At 42.6% G+C, this 17,622-nt stretch overlaps 1 protein-coding gene across 1 annotated transcript in view; it reads right to left on the bottom strand.

Annotated features, from left to right (window-relative positions):
* Nucleotides 1-4,462: 4,462 nt before the first annotated feature.
* The window catches only part of LOC128508750 (uncharacterized), a 134,872-nt gene continuing 121,712 nt past the window's right edge, over nt 4,463-17,622 (bottom strand). Inside the window, exon 4 of the mRNA XM_053480222.1 lies at nt 4,463-4,520. The gene's annotated coding sequence lies outside the window, so the exon portion shown is untranslated. The remainder of the gene's footprint in view (nt 4,521-17,622) is intronic.

The following is a 17,622-nucleotide window of genomic DNA, read 5'->3' as shown; positions in this document are numbered from 1 at the left end:
GTTTTCCTATAGATATTCACTGGGTTTTGATTTAGTTATTTTGCATTTACAGTCAGAGACCCCCTAGAACTGCTACATGTTGAAATACAGACCTAGATACATTAGGTGCCCTCTATTTCTGTCAGAAGTGCACATGCAAACAGTGAAACAACATATTGAGTATGTAGATAAAATCATGCAGACCAGCTTTCAGGGGGTCCAGGATAAATGATGTAAGTCCTACATTAAGTATTTTTATTTGATGTAGTCAGAAGTGTTCCAAACCTTGAACACCTCACTAAGTTTGCTCAGAACTCTAGTATACAATTTGAAAAATCTTCCGTTTTTAAGACAGGGCATTTGGTGGTTTGGTCAGGGTCCTATACTCATGGTTGATGGATCTGATTGTGTAAACACTCATGAAAGTTATTGAAAAATTTATGGGACCGATGCATCCAGGGTGGGTCATCCTTATCCTAAGAGCACATGTCAATCAAACACTGGACTAATCCTGCCTATTATCCTCAGTATGATATTGTATGATTTGGAGGATTTCTTTCTTGGTTCCTCAAATGTATCACCTGCAACATGTGTTGAGCTTCTTTTAAAAGCTGTGCAATTGGATGTTGTGCTGCTTGAGAGGGCACATGCTGCTTTACATTCATAACCAATCCCACCCCTTCTCTAAGGAACAGATTTCAATTGTGCTAGACTAGCTACATGATTCTTCTTAAATTCCTAGATGAATACAGGGTCCATAACATATCAAGTGAGAACCCAGATTTTGGCTCTGAGCCTCCTAATCCACCAACTGTTGCGTTCCACACAAATAGCAGCATGAGTCCAGATACATATTACAAATTATATGAATTTAATATCCTAGCACTATCACACTATGCAGATTAATCCAACCTTCCATGTCTCATGTGTAGAATCATGCTTGTCTAGTCTTTTTGGGACATCCACACAAGAATGGTCCTACTTATGAGACATGACAGGTTGATCTACATAGGAAGTACACCACCAGTTTTGCCCTCTTGAAGGTCTTAAAAGGTCCAAGAAACATAGTCCCAGTGTTTTGGACTTCAGCTGCAGTCAGAGGTCACTTATGGCTCATCGTAGATGCTGGCTTGTGCAAAAGGGTTAACTTTGGAGGTCTGCTTTGGATCCCATATGAATCCTTTCCTGAGCTCTGGTGCACTTTGTATTCCACTGCAGGAACCTCCTCTTGCTCTCCAAACATGGGTGGATGGTGACCAAACTGAAATAAAAAATTTTTATCATGCCCAGTCCCACAGGATATTTTGAGCATACTCCACCTATATCATATGTCATGGTTGAAAAATGCAGTGGGTTGCTCCTGCTAGTGTTGGTAGCTCCTGGGTTGACCACCTGCACTACCTTGAAAGGGTTCTGGACTACCTCTAAAAGATGACCCCAAGGAAGCGTCATCTGGGGCTGACCAAGACACAGTATCAGAGGCATTTCATTTAACAAGGCTTTATAAATCCCCTGGAGAAGAAGATAGAGGACAGATAGATAGACACCCACACCTAACCACAGCCCAGAAATAGGTGTGTGCCGGTGTCTGTTTGGGGGTTTGCATAATCTTACTGCTACTTTGTTTACTGGTTTACTGGTTTACCTGGTTTGCTGGGCTAAAGCCATGTTCCAACGGCTTAAGGAGGCCCACACTAGCTCTCCTGGGGAATAAGCACATTGACTAATAATAATGCATTTTATTTATGAGGCACTTTATATTTGAAAACAAATCCCAAAGTGCAAATTTTTTTTTAAGGTAATAAGTGGTTTAAGACCACATTTAAAAGCATCAACAGTCTGTGGCATCCTCAAATACTGTGGGAGAGCATTCCACAGTGGGAGATTCTTGCAGTTTATAGAGGAGCTAAAATACTATCTTGCCAGACATCATTTTGCACTTATAACAAACCATGTTCCACTACAGAGGACGGTAAGGGTTAAAAATACCAATGACATTAGTTCTGAGCAGATGTGGAGATGGGCACTGTGACAAAACCATGCTTCTTGCAGAGTCCCTGCTTAGTTGCTGAATGGAACAGAACTAATCTGCACTGCCAGACTTGTAACCTATTTTTTCTTGAGGGGTGTCTTTTCTGGCTGACCCTGCACTCTTACCCCAGCTTTCTAACAGGAATATGGTGGAAAAAAAACATTTCACTGTGCTGTAAGGTACATGTAACAAATAATTGAAACTCAGTCTTAAAATTGAAACAGGCGAAGAGAAAGGACCAACTAGCCTTCTGCATATAGGTGAGATTTTTATGGTTGATCTAAAATACAGTGCAACCTCAGATTGCGAGTAACCTGGATTGCAAGCATTCTGCAAGACGAGCAAATTATTATTATTATTTTTTTTTTACTTGAAAAATAAGCAAGTCTTGATATACGAGTACCAAAGTTAATCGAGTATCATGTGTCACACATGTGCTTCTTGTTTTGACACCTAGAGTCACATGATCACAAGAAGCATGTGCTTCTTGTTTTGACATCTAAGTCACATGAACACAATTAAGGCAATGGTTCTTCTCTCTCATGCTGTGAAATTGTGGGTAATCGTTTCCCATGCTTGGTCTCAGTGCGCGTGTTCTGTTCACTATAACCCTGTGACTATGTTTGTGCGCATACAGTAAAGTATCTTTTATTTTGTGTTTCTGTTTGTTTGTGTGTGTGTGGGTAGGATGACTTTCACACACACACAAACACACACACACAAACACACACACACACACACACACACACACACACACACACACACCAGTTTAAACGCGAGTGTTTAAAGTTTAAAGTAGAAAGTTGTCCTACACAGAATCCCCCATCCCCCCTTCCTCCTGTGTGTAAGTTTGCTTTATTTTTACTTTTACTTTATACTTTGCATTAATTATTTTTATGTGAATATTTTTGGGTTGTAAAATAAATCGTCTGAGTTTCCATTATTTCTTGTGGGGGAAATTCACCTTAATATAAAAGTATTTTGATATACAAGCACACTTCTGGAACGCCTTATGCTCACAATCCAAGGTTCCACTGTAGTTAAATAATTAGCATGCTTAGCATCTTCCAACTAGTGTTTTGGATTTGTGCTGTGCATTCTAATACACCCTGCATCACATAGCCCTGATTTCTCACTTTTACTTTAAATTAGTTTCTTAGGTGATTCAGTTTGAGATGTGAACAAAAGGTCCCACATGAGGTTTATTAGTTCAAAGGGGACACCATGTGGATAATGTAAGTAATATTGAAACTAAGTGGCATTCAAGTGCTTGTGTGAAACAGTAAGAATAAACTTTCAAGTAGAACATTAGTTGTCCTCTTGGCAAGGACACAAATAACAAAAAAATTTCTGCTTAATCACCCCAGTCTACACTGTAAACCCTAACCCAGTGCTCAATGTGTTTAAAGTAATTAAACATATTGAGCACTGTTAACTTAAATCATTACAATTAGTATTAATAGACCTTGATAAGTATTTAGAGCTGTTTGGTATTTTTGAGTTTATAGAAATAACACTTTTTTTTATTTCACACTGATATTTTAAGTACATAAGTAACAGTAACTGTCATTTTAAAGTTTTACCAAATTAAAATCTTACAGACGAGTGATTTTGTGTCTGACATCATCAGGGTAATAGGGCACTGATGGCTCAGTGGTACAGTAGGTGTTTTGCCTGCCATGCGAAAGGCCCTGGTTCTATTTCCGACAACTGAATGAAGTGCCTGTCCGAAGCCCAGATAAAATGGGAGGGTTGTGTCAGGAAGGGCATTTGGCGTAAAACCTGTGCCAAGCTTACGTGCGGACCGGAATGTCTGCTGTAGCGACCCATTGCTGGGAGCAGCCAAAAGACCAACAACAACTTATTTGGTTTGCAACAACTTTAAAAAAAAAAAAATAACAATTGCGATTAAATAGTATGAGTTAGGCTACTCAATAATGCAAGTAAAGAAAAATTAATATGAATAAGTCCAACAAACTCAAAAACTCATAGTTTCATATACTTAAAACTGGAAACATCATTGCTTTAAAAATTTTATGTAACTGAGTTTTGCCAACTTATTCGGGTTTAAAGTGTATATTTTAAGATCTGAGTATTTTTTAACCCAAACAAATGTTCAGAAAATTAACAAAGTCCCTCATTTGGAATGTCCCCTCTAAATACAATTGTAATTGATAGATCTCATATGGTTTATAGATCTCCTAGAACTTAACTGATTTTTTGTCCAATACACCTTTTCCCTTAATACACAGCTTCTCCACAGTCTGGCACAGAAATTAGTTCACATACATAGAATGAATCATTTGGAGAATTTATAAAGATAAATGATGGAGTGTCAAGTGTTTGCTCTGAATGACTGATCGAGGACGTAACCTAGGAAGGATAGTTGGAGATGTTTGGAAAGCCCATGCAAATGGCTGAGGCTCTGCCTGAAAGGGCACATCTGCGGTGAAAGACATAACACCATCTTAAACATGTAGTCAAACAATTTGCTAAAAATTATTTAAACCTGGGACTCCTGTGCTCTGGGGGGCCTCTGGATGTCTGGGGCCCGGGTCTCCGCCGTGTCTGCTCCATGCCTTGCGGGGTGGGACTGTGGTTCCCCACACACACTATTAAACATTTACATGGAGGAACCTTATAAACACAAGCGCGCTCACACACACAGGTGTGCACACAAACGTTCACACTGGTGTACAAACAGGTGCTCACACACACACTGTCTTTGCTGTTGCTTCAAAACAAAATGTTTATTTCAAAATATTTTTTTATTATGTGCGCGGCTCAACAGGTTTTAGGATTTATGATTTACTGCGAATCATACAGATGTTGGTTGTGGCTGCAATTTCTCTGCTGTTGTGTCCTTTGTTGTTTTCTTTTTTTTTTCTTCAGCAGGTACGGAAGCAGATTCTGACTATATTCTCTCCCACCCCCCCCCTTTTTTTTCTTTCTTTTTCCTTAAATGTTTGTTCTTTTGTCTATTTATTTATTTATTTTTATTTTTTTCTCTCTCTTCTCTTTTTTTGGTCTCCCGGTCTTGTCTGTCATAATATGGGAAACAAACAAACAAACAAACAAACAAACAAAAAGTTAATTAAAAGAAAAAATAAATAAAATAAAAAAAGACAAAATTAAAAAAAATTATAAAAAAATGGCTGTGAATGATGATAGCACAACTACATATACACTCTGTTATGTGTTATCTGTGTTACTGACAGGCCGGGAAAAAACACCATCTTAAACATGTAGTCAAACAATTTGCTAAAAATAATTTAAACCTGTCGCTCCAAAGCCACAATCCTTACTTAAGATAAAATGTCTAAATTATAATTAAAGAGATGTAATGTATAAGTACCTTTAGTGGTATGTGTGCAGAGGCAGTACACACAGATAGAGGAGAGAAAAGAGGTGAAACTAACACCATGCTCTGATACACATGGCTTACACACACTGCCAGAGCATTCTGTTAAAGAACAAAGATACACACAATGTAAAAAAACTTATTGTAATTTTTTTATCTATAAAATACCATCAAATGAAAGAAAGCATCACTAAACACACCTACCAAGAGAGAGTCGAGTAAGTCTGTTTCCATAGTTGTACACCTCGCTATAGGTTATGCCGCTGCTGTTGTTCTTTATTTTATTTCCACGCAGAGCGCAGTAGTACAGACCCAGATCTAATTCCACTGCCACATTTTCATCAGCATACTGTAACTCTTTTGTCTCGTGGACTCTGAGTCAGCCGTTTTAGAGCTCAATCGAGCGACTTTAACAAGCTGGGATTTGGGTTCAACACCAGGGACATGAGGTAGAGATGGGGTGTGGTCCTCCAAGATGGCGCCGAGTATGGCTGCCTCGTCGCGAGCTCCCTCAAGCAATAGTGGTTTTTGGTATCTAATTCTATTTTTATTTTATTTTATTACTAGTAACACGTTATGTCTTTTTGTTTACGACCGCCAAACATTACTGGATATAAGAGCAGGACTTTCTTACCGTTTTCCGGAGTTCAAGTTTTGGAACACAGATCCTCCATTCACAAATCCCCCATTCATCTCGTCCGAGACGCCTTTGTCCTGGATCCCTGGAACCTGCAAATGCCGGCGTAGAGGTAGAAGATCCGGCGTTTTTGGTTCGACTGAGACGGCGCAGTAACAGACCACCGCTCCCCAGCTTATTACTAGCAAACGTACAGTCTCTGGAGAACAAGCTTTGTGAACTTCGGGCACGAATCTCCTTCCAGCGGGAGACACGGGACTGCTGCGTGATCTGCCTTACAGAAACCTGGTTGTCGGACAAGATACCGGACTCCGCGATTCAGCTACCAGGATTCTCCGTGCACCGCGCAGACAGGTCGCGGGAGCTAACTGGGAAAAGCAAAGGCGGCGGCGTGTGCTTCATGATCAACAACTCCTGGTGTGATTATGCAAACGTGCACCCGATAAAGTCTTTTTGCTCACCGGACCTGGAGTTTCTGATGCTTATGTGCTGTCCATTTTGGCTACCGAGGAAATTTTCAGCAGTCATTATTACGGCTGTTTATATTCCCCCACAAGCCGACACTGACCGTGCACACGGGGAACTGTACAGCGCGATCAGCAGTCAGGAAACCGTGCACCCAGAGGCAGTGTTTATTACGACTGGAGACTTTAACAAAGCCAACTTAAGGAAAGTTTTACCAAAACTCCATCAACACATTCAGTTTAACACACGAGGAGAGCGGCTGCTCGACCACTGTTACACTTCCTTCCGGAATGCGTACAAAGCCCTCCCCCGCGCCCCTTTCGGCCAATCAGATCATCCCTCTATTCTGCTTCTGCCTGCCTATAGGCAGAAGCTGAAACAGGAAGCTCCAACCCTAAGGGCGGTGCACTGTTGGTCGGACCAATCAGATTCGATGTTACAGGACTGTTTTGATCACGTGGACTGGGAAATGTTTCGAATGGCTGCAGACAGCATTGATGAATACGCAGACTCAGTCTGTGGATTTATCAGGAAATGTGTAGATGACGTTGTTCCATCCAAAACAGTAAAAATTTATCCAAACCAGAAACCATGGATAAACAGTGATGTTCGCATGGCACTGGCTGCACGGAATTCTGCCTTTGCCTCTGCTAACACATTGGAATATAAACACGCCACCTATCAACTTCGGAAGACTATTAAGTCTGCGAAACGTGAGTACAGGGACAAAGTGGAACAACAATTTGATGATCCTAGAAGAATGTGGCAGGGACTGAATACAATTATGGACTTCAGAGAGAAAACCAGCACACCGCAGACCACGGCCTCTATGTGTGAGGATCTAAACGTATTTTACGCTAGATTCGACACAGGAAACAACACGAGACTGCCCAGCGAACGCATCATGGACACTTGACATATAAAGCATTAAATGGTCTCGCGCCGCAGTACCTGAGCGAACTGCTAGTGTCTTACGATCCGCCACGCCTACTTCGATCAAAGGATGCAGGCTGCTTGTCAGTACCGCGTATTATGAAAAATACAGCTGGGGGCAGAGCTTTTTCTTACAAAGCCCCAAAGTTATGGAATAGTCTTCCAAATAGTGTTCGGGACTCAGACACAGTCTCAGTGTTTAAGTCCAGGCTAAAAACCTATTTATTTAGCCGAGCATTTTTATAAATAGATTTGCCATAGGTAAAGGAGCAGATCTGGGGGACTCATGGACGTAGAGTATTATGGTAAACTGGTATGTTTGGATGCTGTCTTCCTCACTCACCATACCTAACTGCCATCTCTCCTCTTCTTCTCTTTCCCCCCCTCTTTCTTTTTCCTCTCTCCTCCTGTCCCCCCCTTTCACTCTTTCTCTCTCTCTCTGTCGAGCTACACATGTCGTTCCTGAGCTGCCAGTGATCCAGACTCCCTCTGCCCTCCGGACCTGTCTGACCCATCCTGGTGCCCCGCTTCTGGCTGAAGATCTCGTCACATGGATGCCCCGTGTGTCTCTCTGGGATGCGTCTGGTGTCTGGGAATGATTCTCTCTACCTAGAAAATGGTTCTGGCCTTGACTGGTGTTGGCAACTGTTTCTCTTGGGACTTGACAGTTCGATAGTTCATGACTGGAACTTCTTACAAGTCTACCTGGGTCTTCAATAACTACCTGGACTCCATATTAACATCAATTAACATCAGCTATTATAGCTGAACTGCCTCCCACCCTACACACTGTATAAATGCAGATCATTTACTGCTTTTTGTTTCACCCAAATGAGGATGGGTTCCCTGTTGAGTCTGGTTCCTCTCAAGGTTTCTTCCTCTTACCATCTCAGGGAGTTTTTCCTTGCCACTGTCGCCCTCGGCTTGCTCACCAGGGACAAACTGACCATTTTGATTCATACAAATTCACATTTCATACAAACCTAAATAATTCTTTTGACTATGTAAAGCTGCTTTGCGGCAATGAAAATTGCTAAAAGCGCTATACAAATAAAATTGAATTGAATTGAATTGAATTGGATGACGTAAGTGCGCACACGGTGTCTGAAGAGGATGTAAGGAAGTGCTTCAGACAGGTTAACGCACGCAAAGCCGCTGGTCCTGACGGAATCCCCGGCCGTGTCCTTAAATCATGCGCGGCTCAGCTGGCTGGAGTGTTCATGAACATCTTCAACATCTCCCTCTCTCTGTCTGTAGTCCCAGCCTGCTTCAAGATGGCCACCATCGTCCCTGTACCCAAATCCTCCACCATCACATCCCTGAACGACTGGCGACCAGTAGCCCTGAACCCCATCGTGAGCAAATGCTTCGAAAGGCTGGTCAGGAACTTCATCTGCTCTGCGCTGCCGGACTCACTGGACCCTCTACAATTTGCATACCGCCACAACAGGTCCACTGATGACGCCATAACCCTGACTCTACATACTGCCCTCACCCACCTGGAGAAAAAAGATACGTATGTGAGAATGCTGCTAGTAGATTATAGCTCTGCATTCAACACCATCGTTCCCTCAAAGCTGGACAGGAAACTACAAGATCTAGGATTGAGCAGCTCTCTCTGCAGCTGGGTTCTCAACTTCCTGTCCGACAGACGCCAGATGGTCAGACTGGGCAGTATCACCTCATCCCCCGTCACAATGAACACGGGTGCTCCACAAGGGTGTGTACTGAGTCCTCTACTGTACTCACTCTACACATACAACTGCACGGCCACTAGCAGCTCCAACATCGTTGTGAAGTTTGCGGACGACACAACAGTGGTGGGTCTTATCACCAACGGTGATGAGACGGCATACAGGGATGAGGTCAGTGCCCTGACACATTGGTGCCAGGAGAATCATCTCTCCCTCAATGTCGGAAAGACCAAAGAGTTGATAGTGGACTGCCGGAGGTGTAGGGGTGCACATTCCCCCATCATCATCAACGGCGCTGCTGTGAAGAGAGTGAGCAGCTTCCGCTTCCTGGGTGTCCAAATAGCAGAGGATCTCACATGGTCAGTTCATACTGACAAAACAGTGAAGAAGGCGCAGCAGCGACTCTTCTTTCTCAGGAGACTAAAAAGATTTGGCATGAGCCCCCGCATACTTAGGTCCTTCTACCGCTGTGCCATCGAGAGCATCCTCGCTGGATCCATCACGACCTGGTACGGCAACAGCACCGCCTACAACCGCAAAGCTCTGCAGAGAGTGGTGCGGTGTTCCGAAAGGATAATTGGAGGTGAGCTTCCCTCCCTCCAGGACATCTACAGGAAGCGGTGCCTGAGGAAAGCGAGGAGGATCATCAAAGACTCCAGCCACCCCAGTAACCACCTATTTAAACTGCTCCCGTCAGGCAGGAGGTATGGAAGCATCCGGTCCCGAACCAGCAGGCTGAGGGACAGCTTCTATCATCAGGCCATCAGACTACTGAACACTGACCAATAGGTCTCCACTTGTCACTTTCACAATGTCACTTTACAGTCACTAAGCCACTTTATGCACTCCACACTGCACATAATTGCCTTTTTGCACAACAATCATTGCGATCATTCCTTATACATTATACACAAGTAAACACTCCCACAATCGTGTGTGTATGGGTATATACATGTATGCATATGTGTGTATGTGCATATGTAGATATATGTATACATATGTCTGTGTGTATATATATACATAGACGTGTATATGTGTGTATATTCTGTATGTGTAGATGTGTATACTTATGCTCCCTTTTTTTTTTTTTTTTTTTTAAAATAACACTTGCACTATATTTTACTTCTGTATTATCCATATGCATATTTATTCTTATAATTGTACACCACTATTGCTTGTGTAGCTTGCACATAAGAATTTCACTCACGTGTACGGTACCAGTGTACCAGTACGTGATGTGACAATAAAAGCGACTTGACTTGACTTGACTAGAGTTTCCTTTAGTCTGGCTGGAAGTTAATGTGAGAACAGGGTTGAGCACACAACCCCGATTAAAACTGTTGGTAACAGGGTACGGCTCAGAAGGATCACTCAGGTGGCCTAATTGACCAGTCATTCCTTTGTGAAGGGCAAAGAGAAGGGACTCCAACACATCTCTGTATCGCTCCACATCACTGTGGCTTCTGCAATGTAAAGTTGATAGATCAGAAAATAAAGATGCACAGGAAGTGGTTTTAGCTGCCAGAGCCTGAGAGAACATGATATAGATTTCCTGTGTGCATGTACAGAGGTGTGTGTGTGTGTGTGTGTGTGTGTGTGTGTGTGTGTCGTGGCTGTCTGTTTCTAAGAAACTGAAAGATACTTTGGTTCTCTACATTCAAGTGCTGACCGTCTCTAACCGCACACGTTTCCATTCTCTCTCTCTCTCTCTCTCTCTCTCTCTCATGTGACACTTAATCACACAGTGATAAACACATTGGAAGCACCCGAAAGCTGTTTTACATGTGTTTAAACTGTGGGAGAAAAAAATGTATTATCCAGAGAAACCCTGCACATACAGGCAGGACTCGAACCTGAAGTGGTAAACTGTTTAGCAGTCAGGTGGTAGCTCCAGTTCCAGTTCCTGTAGACACCATCTGTTCTCTCTGTGTGTTTCTGAAGCTCTTCACTTAACAGCACCACGTCCTGGGTGATCCTGGGTCAATTTTAGCATTAACCAGTAGCAGAAATGAGATCTGTCTGTGTGTGTGTGTGTGTGTGTGTGTGTGTGTCCAGAGATTCAGGGCCTTACTGTGGGTTTTCTGTACTAAAGTTCAAACAATCTTGAGGTTTTAAACACAAAGGGGAGACCCTCGGCTTGTTTAATTTTCTTTTGATTCTGTAACGCTGCTTTGCAACAATTACCACTGTAAAAGTGATATATATATGAATATAACTGAATTGAGTTGAAGAGTATGATAGCTTAAATTAAACAATGTTATGGATGCTAATAACGGGTTCGACCGTTTGTGCAAGGGTGGCACCACAGACACACAAACACGAGACGAGGTCTTACGGGAAAAAGGGTAATTTTATTGAGGTGAAAATGGGAAGAAAAGAGTTAAAGGAGGGAGGCAGACTGGCACATGCTGAGGTGGAGCTCCTGCATGCTCCCATGACAATGACCTCTCTCATCGGCCCCTTCCTGCTATCTCTGGGCGCGGCCACAGACAGAAGTCTCTCCTAGACGTCCGTCGGCTGGGTGGCTTTGCCAGCTGAGATTAGGGGCCTTAAGGTAGTCCTTTCTGCGGCCTTTTAAAGGGCGGCATTCCCGTCTTCTCTTTAAAGTCTCTGGGGCTCTCAGCCACTCACTAAAACTCCACCGCAAGACTCTTAACTGTGCTTCTGGACCCTGAACTAAACTCCATTTATGTTCATTAATGTTACGTAATTATCAGCAGACGGCCCAACCTGAGCCTATGGACTGAGCAAGGAACGATGACGATTGAGGCGTACGCCCATCACAGAGCTTACTATTGTCTGTCCGTGAGTAAGACCTCAGCCTTGTTAGGTACTCAACCCAGTTTAATGGGTTCCACCCTTTGTGCACGGGTGGCACCACAGACACATGGACACAAGGTGAGGTCTTATGGAAAAAAGGGTAATTTTATTTAGGAGAAATGGGTTAGAAAAGGGTTAAAGAAGGGAGGATGGAAAGGAGGGGAAGGAAAAGACTGAAAGGTAGGCACATGCAGGTCCGGGAGCAGTGCCCAGCTGATATGCAGGCACATGGCTGGTGAAAGGCGGCGGTGGGCAGTAGCAGGATGGAGCACACAGACGTAGTGCTCCTGCACGCTCCCATGATGGTGACTCCTTCTGCTGAACACAAGCCAAGACCGTCCCTTCCCAGATCTCTCTGGGTGTGGCCACAGACGGGAGGCTCTCCAGGACGTCTGTTAGCTAGGTGCTTTCCCGGCTGGGATCAGGGGTCTTATCGCAGGCCTCGTAGCAGTCTTTTCCTCTTCGGTGGCGGGGATGTGAAGGCGGGCTTTGTACTGAAGTTAGGCACCACGGGAGCTCAAGCAGTTTTTTTCCACGCCGTCCTTCTCACAGAGATTAAACAGCTGCATTCTGGTCTCTTTTTAAAGTCTCTGGTGCATGTAACATCGCCCCACTCGCATACCACTTACTAACACTCCGCTGCGTGCCTCTTTGCTGTGCTTCCGGACTCAGGAATAAACTTTGCACTTTGTTTTTATAATGCAGAGTAAGACAGATGTTCATTAATGGTAATTATTGCCAACAGTAATGTTTGAGGCACATGGCCATCTGTCAGAGAGCTAACACATGGCAATCACACAAGATCCTAAAGAGAAATGTCATGAAACAGTTTGTAAGAGTTCCAGGTTGGAGCAGATAAGTCTAGCATCAAGAGTATCAAGAGCATCTGACCAGAAATAAGCAAAGAGGAACATGAAGCACAAGATGCAATTAAAACAAGTTTTGTAATGTTTATTTATAAAGATTTTTATAGACAATTTATCCAATGATGCAGCTGCTACTTCATATCTATTGACGCATCATCAGCATCTCCTCTGTGTCTCCTCAGTGTCTCCTCAGCATTTCTCAATTCTGACCTCTGAATATGTGCTGAAATCAGAGTCCTGAACCACCTGAATCTTCTTCTTCGTTGTTTTCCTCTTGAGGTTCTGGATCTCCAGTGAAGCGTAACAAACCTCATCTTCTACGACCTGTCGTGGGAAAAAACATTACTAGAATTCATTTGTTTCTGTAAAACTCACTAAAACACACCTGTACATACAGATGTTTAGACAGATTAGCCGTTCCTTGTGTGTGCCGTTACCTCATCGTGTCTCGGAGTCTTCCTTTCCTCACCTCCTGCTCTGATTTCTGCTGTAAATAAAACAATGTTCATCTTTAAGCCGCAGTCGAGCAATCTGTCTAAACCCACCGCCTTAATATAACTCCTACATGATCAATAGGGGGCGGAGTCTCCTGAACAGACAGGTGTCTCTGTTACAAACAAAAATGTATATTGTTTTTAATGCTGAGACAGTGTTAGTGATGAGAGCGAGTGTGTGAGTACCTTTAGTGGTGTGTGTGCAGAGGCAGTACACACAGATGGAGGAGAGGAGTGAGGAGAGGAGAACACACACAGCACACACACTCAACACCAGCGTCCAGCTCATGTTTGGCTCTGATACACACGGCTCACACACACCGGGGCAGGGTGCTGATGAGAAACACACACACACACACACACACACACACACACACATACACACAGGAGATGAATGAAATGAACAGTATTTGCTAGTTATACAAAAAACATTTCTTTTTATACAGAAATGCAACATAAATCAGGACAGCAGATGTAAATATTTTGAAACAAAACCACAGTTCTTTTAATTTGACAAACAGAATTAATTCCTGACTCTCTGTTACAGCTCTGCATTAGAAGTTTTTTCCATATTGCTATTCTTTTAATTTGAACATTTGAAAATAAAGTATTGTCAAATAATCACTGGAATTTATCGGCACGATTTACACACCTAGGACAAGACAGACAAGACCAGACGTAAAATTTAAAGGCGTCTCTGATCTTGGAAAAATTATCTTAATACTTCTGCATTTTATAAAATATATGTTTTACTTTTGACCAATATTCTTACCGAGTAGAGAGAGTCGAGTGGATTTGTTTCCATAACGATACACGTCACTGCTGATTATGGTGCCATTTTTATCCTTTGAAATGATTTTCTCCTGTATAGCGCAGTAGTACAGACCCTGATCTGACTCTGTCACGTTCTTAATCAACAGATTGTGTGTGCTAGTGGACTCATTAAACATAAGAGAGTAACGTGTAAAAGCACCGGCTCTTGTCTCAGTAACTTTCCAATCTGTAGTTGAGATCATTAATCGAGGATGATCTTTCTCTGAACAGTTTCTAAACCACACTGTATAAAATCCACTTTTCCAAACACAGTCGGAGTAGAGAGTGACGTCGTCTCCTCGTCTGACTCTCATCTCCACTTCTGCTCCAGAGATCCTCTTCTGACTGGAGAACACAACACCTGGAACACCACATCACACTTTACATTACACTGAGGAGGGTGTACAAACTTCTACACAAGCTGACAGTAAGTGTGAAGAGTTTATAAAGTGTGTAAAAGTGAAATGTGACTTACACACGAGAGCGATGAGAGCGACTCTTGATGTCTCCATCTCAGACACTGGTGCTGAGCGGCTCGTGCTGCTGAAGCTCTTTCATGCGCGCGTGTGTTCTTTAATCTGATTGGTCCACCTCAGTGGGACGTTTCTCTCTAACAGCTCATTGGTTGCGGTTGAACTGTGATGTTTAGTGTTTAAAATAAGGACATGACGGAGATATGATAGGTCAAAGCCAGTGGAAATTCTTTTTATCACCTTGGGGGTCTTGAAAAACAGGTTTGTGGTTAAGAAACTATTTTTCCATTACAAACAAAAAGCCACTACAGCAGTTTAAACCTGTCTGCAGTGTAATATTTAAATATTAAAAAGAATATTATTTTCATAAATTGATCAGGTTCGAATAGAAAATAGGAAATAGAAGTCACATGACTTGAATTCTTTTAATCAAGATTTTGATTTTATTATTAGCGAAATAACAGTCACATAACTGATCAGTAATTTATTTATATGAGGTAGCATTATAAGACCATTTCTTGTGTAAAACAGATCTGAGATCAGTGACTGCAGGAGGTAGGTGTGTATCCTGAGCTGCAGGGCTTCACTGTGGTTTTCCTGTTTTAGTGAGACTAAAGTTGCTCGCTCGTGCATGTACGTCTCTTCAATTCTCTTTAAATATTTTTATGTATATCTAGTTATCATTAGGGTTAGGGTAAGATCTGATCTCCTTTAGCTTTTATTCAGGATTTTATGAATACACAAATCTGACTGAGAATTGGTGGACACAGGAAAACCCAGGTGTGGACCAGGTGATGGACAAAAGCACAATAAGTAGGTGTTCACTGAGCAGGGTTTGTCAGACCAAGGCAATCCTGTTCTAGGCCTGATTCAGGAAGGGTGGGTGTACTATTTATACTTTTTTTTTTTCAATTTGAATATAATATTTAAATCAGGTCGGCTTGATCCCATTCTAGAGCTTTATTTGTGTAGTGTGCATAGTGTACAACAAATTTAAGGTCTAGGTGAAACTCTGTGCTGCAGGGCCTCACTGTGGTTTTCCTGTTTTTGTAACATATACACACAATGAGGGTCAAAAATAAATGCATTTATAAATGAGGTTTCATTGCAGGTCACAACTGAAACACATTGGTCACTGCAGTAATCAAATTACCACCTTTTACAGTAAACAGCTTCTTGTTTAAATCCAAATGATTACAAAGGGGTATTAAATAGCTTTAAGATTTAGAGGTAGATGCAGAGGAAAGGGTTAGATGACTCACTCTGGCAACCCCTAAAAGGGAATAGCTGAAAGACAAAGATAAAGAAGATGCACCACAGATCTGGTTGTTTCGCTGTACGCCCTCCCTCAGACACATTAAACTCTTGCAGTACAATTTTATATTGATGGTCTGGGCCATGGGGACGGATTCTCTTTGGACCATAACACGATTGTTGAAAAAGACAATGAGGGACCTGTCTTGCCTTTTGTTTGTGAAGGTGATGGCTCTTCCACTGTGACAGTTGTTGCTTTGTATCAGGGTCATACCTGTACACCCAAGTTTTATCACTGGAAATGATCCTTGACATGAAGGACAGGTCATCACTGGCACACTGACAGAGTTTGATGCGATGTTTCCTCTGCTGTTCTGAGTCAGCAGCCTGGAGATAAACTTGTCCGCCACACACAGTTAGGTTGAACTAGTCTTGCAAGTCTTCCTGACATCTTACCATCTTTCAGTGATGTTCTTCCACTCTTAAAGTTTGCGTGCCACTCAAAACACCTTGGTGGAAAAATGTGTGCAGGCATGTGATTGTGCATGCAACTTTGTGTTGCCATCTGTTGGCTTGTTACAAAACTAGCCTTGAAACGTTTGATATCACCTTGTACATGAGCTTCAAACACAGACTGTAAAAAAAGACCTGGATAAACCTTTAATGACATCACCCAGAGGTTTTCTGAAGAGCAGTTATGAAGCTCAGCTGTGGGAGCTCTGGTTGTTGCCAGCTTGGCAGGCTTGCTTTAGTACTTAAAACATGTACAAGCAAGTAGTAGATCATTTATTACTTTATATTATGTCTCATACAGAGTTCTCAGAAGAATCTTAGCCTCAGAAACTGAAATCTCAGACATGCCAAATGAACCCAACCTCATCACTGCACTGCCTTGATGCTGGATGTAACAGAATCTGACGGGACGTTCATGACCAACCCATTTCTCTTTCTCTCTCCCAGGAAAATCTGATTTCTCACGTTACTAAAATGCATAATACATACTTTAGTTTTGACTGAGCAATCTGATTGGATGAAAGGCATGGACAAGTGGTGATATACACTCTCCTAAAGGATTATTAGGAACACCTGTTAAATTTCTCATTAATGCAATTATCTGATCAACCAATCACATGGCGGGTGCTTCAATGCGTTTAGGGGTGTGGTCCTGGGGTGTGTTTCCCAAAAGCATCTTTAGGCAACTATGGTCGCAAGTTCCGTCGTTACCAACATAGTTCAACAATTCGGTGTTTCTCGAAACCATAGCTCAAACGAACATTCGCAAACCGCGTCGCAAACTTACGTGGTTGGAACTACAGCCTTCGACCTGTGGTTAGAAGCATAGTTCCTTGCCACGGCTGGGTGTGTTCTATTTACAGTTAACGACCCTAAGCCCAGTTTCTAAAATTTTTCCCAACCACTTTGAGCGATTTGGACAACTTAATGCTTTGGTGCTCAGATATTAGGTTATTCATTTTTCGGTTATTTTGATTACAATTTTACTTTGAAACGCTATAACAGCGATACCATCTGTCACGAACGGGGGGTTGTGGCAGGTGTTGAACGCCGTGGGCGGAAGGAGCGGGCATAGAGGCAGAGGGGTGGTGTAACTAAAAAGAGTCTTTTAATAAAGGTTAAACACAAAGTATAAATAAAGACAAAGGAACAAACTCAAACAATACTTAACTGTGTGCTAACAGGGGCTCTCTGGCAAGACACAGGCAGGGGGAGACACGTACCACGTCCTGTGGCGAGACACAGGCAGGGGGACAAACACATAACAGGACACAAACGATGCGTGGAG

The sequence above is a fragment of the Clarias gariepinus genome, chromosome 20, assembly GCF_024256425.1.
Source record: "Clarias gariepinus isolate MV-2021 ecotype Netherlands chromosome 20, CGAR_prim_01v2, whole genome shotgun sequence".
Taxonomy (NCBI): Eukaryota; Metazoa; Chordata; class Actinopteri; order Siluriformes; family Clariidae; genus Clarias; species Clarias gariepinus.
Note: the sequence above shows the minus strand (reverse complement) of the source record. Positions and strands in the feature narration are given on the sequence as shown.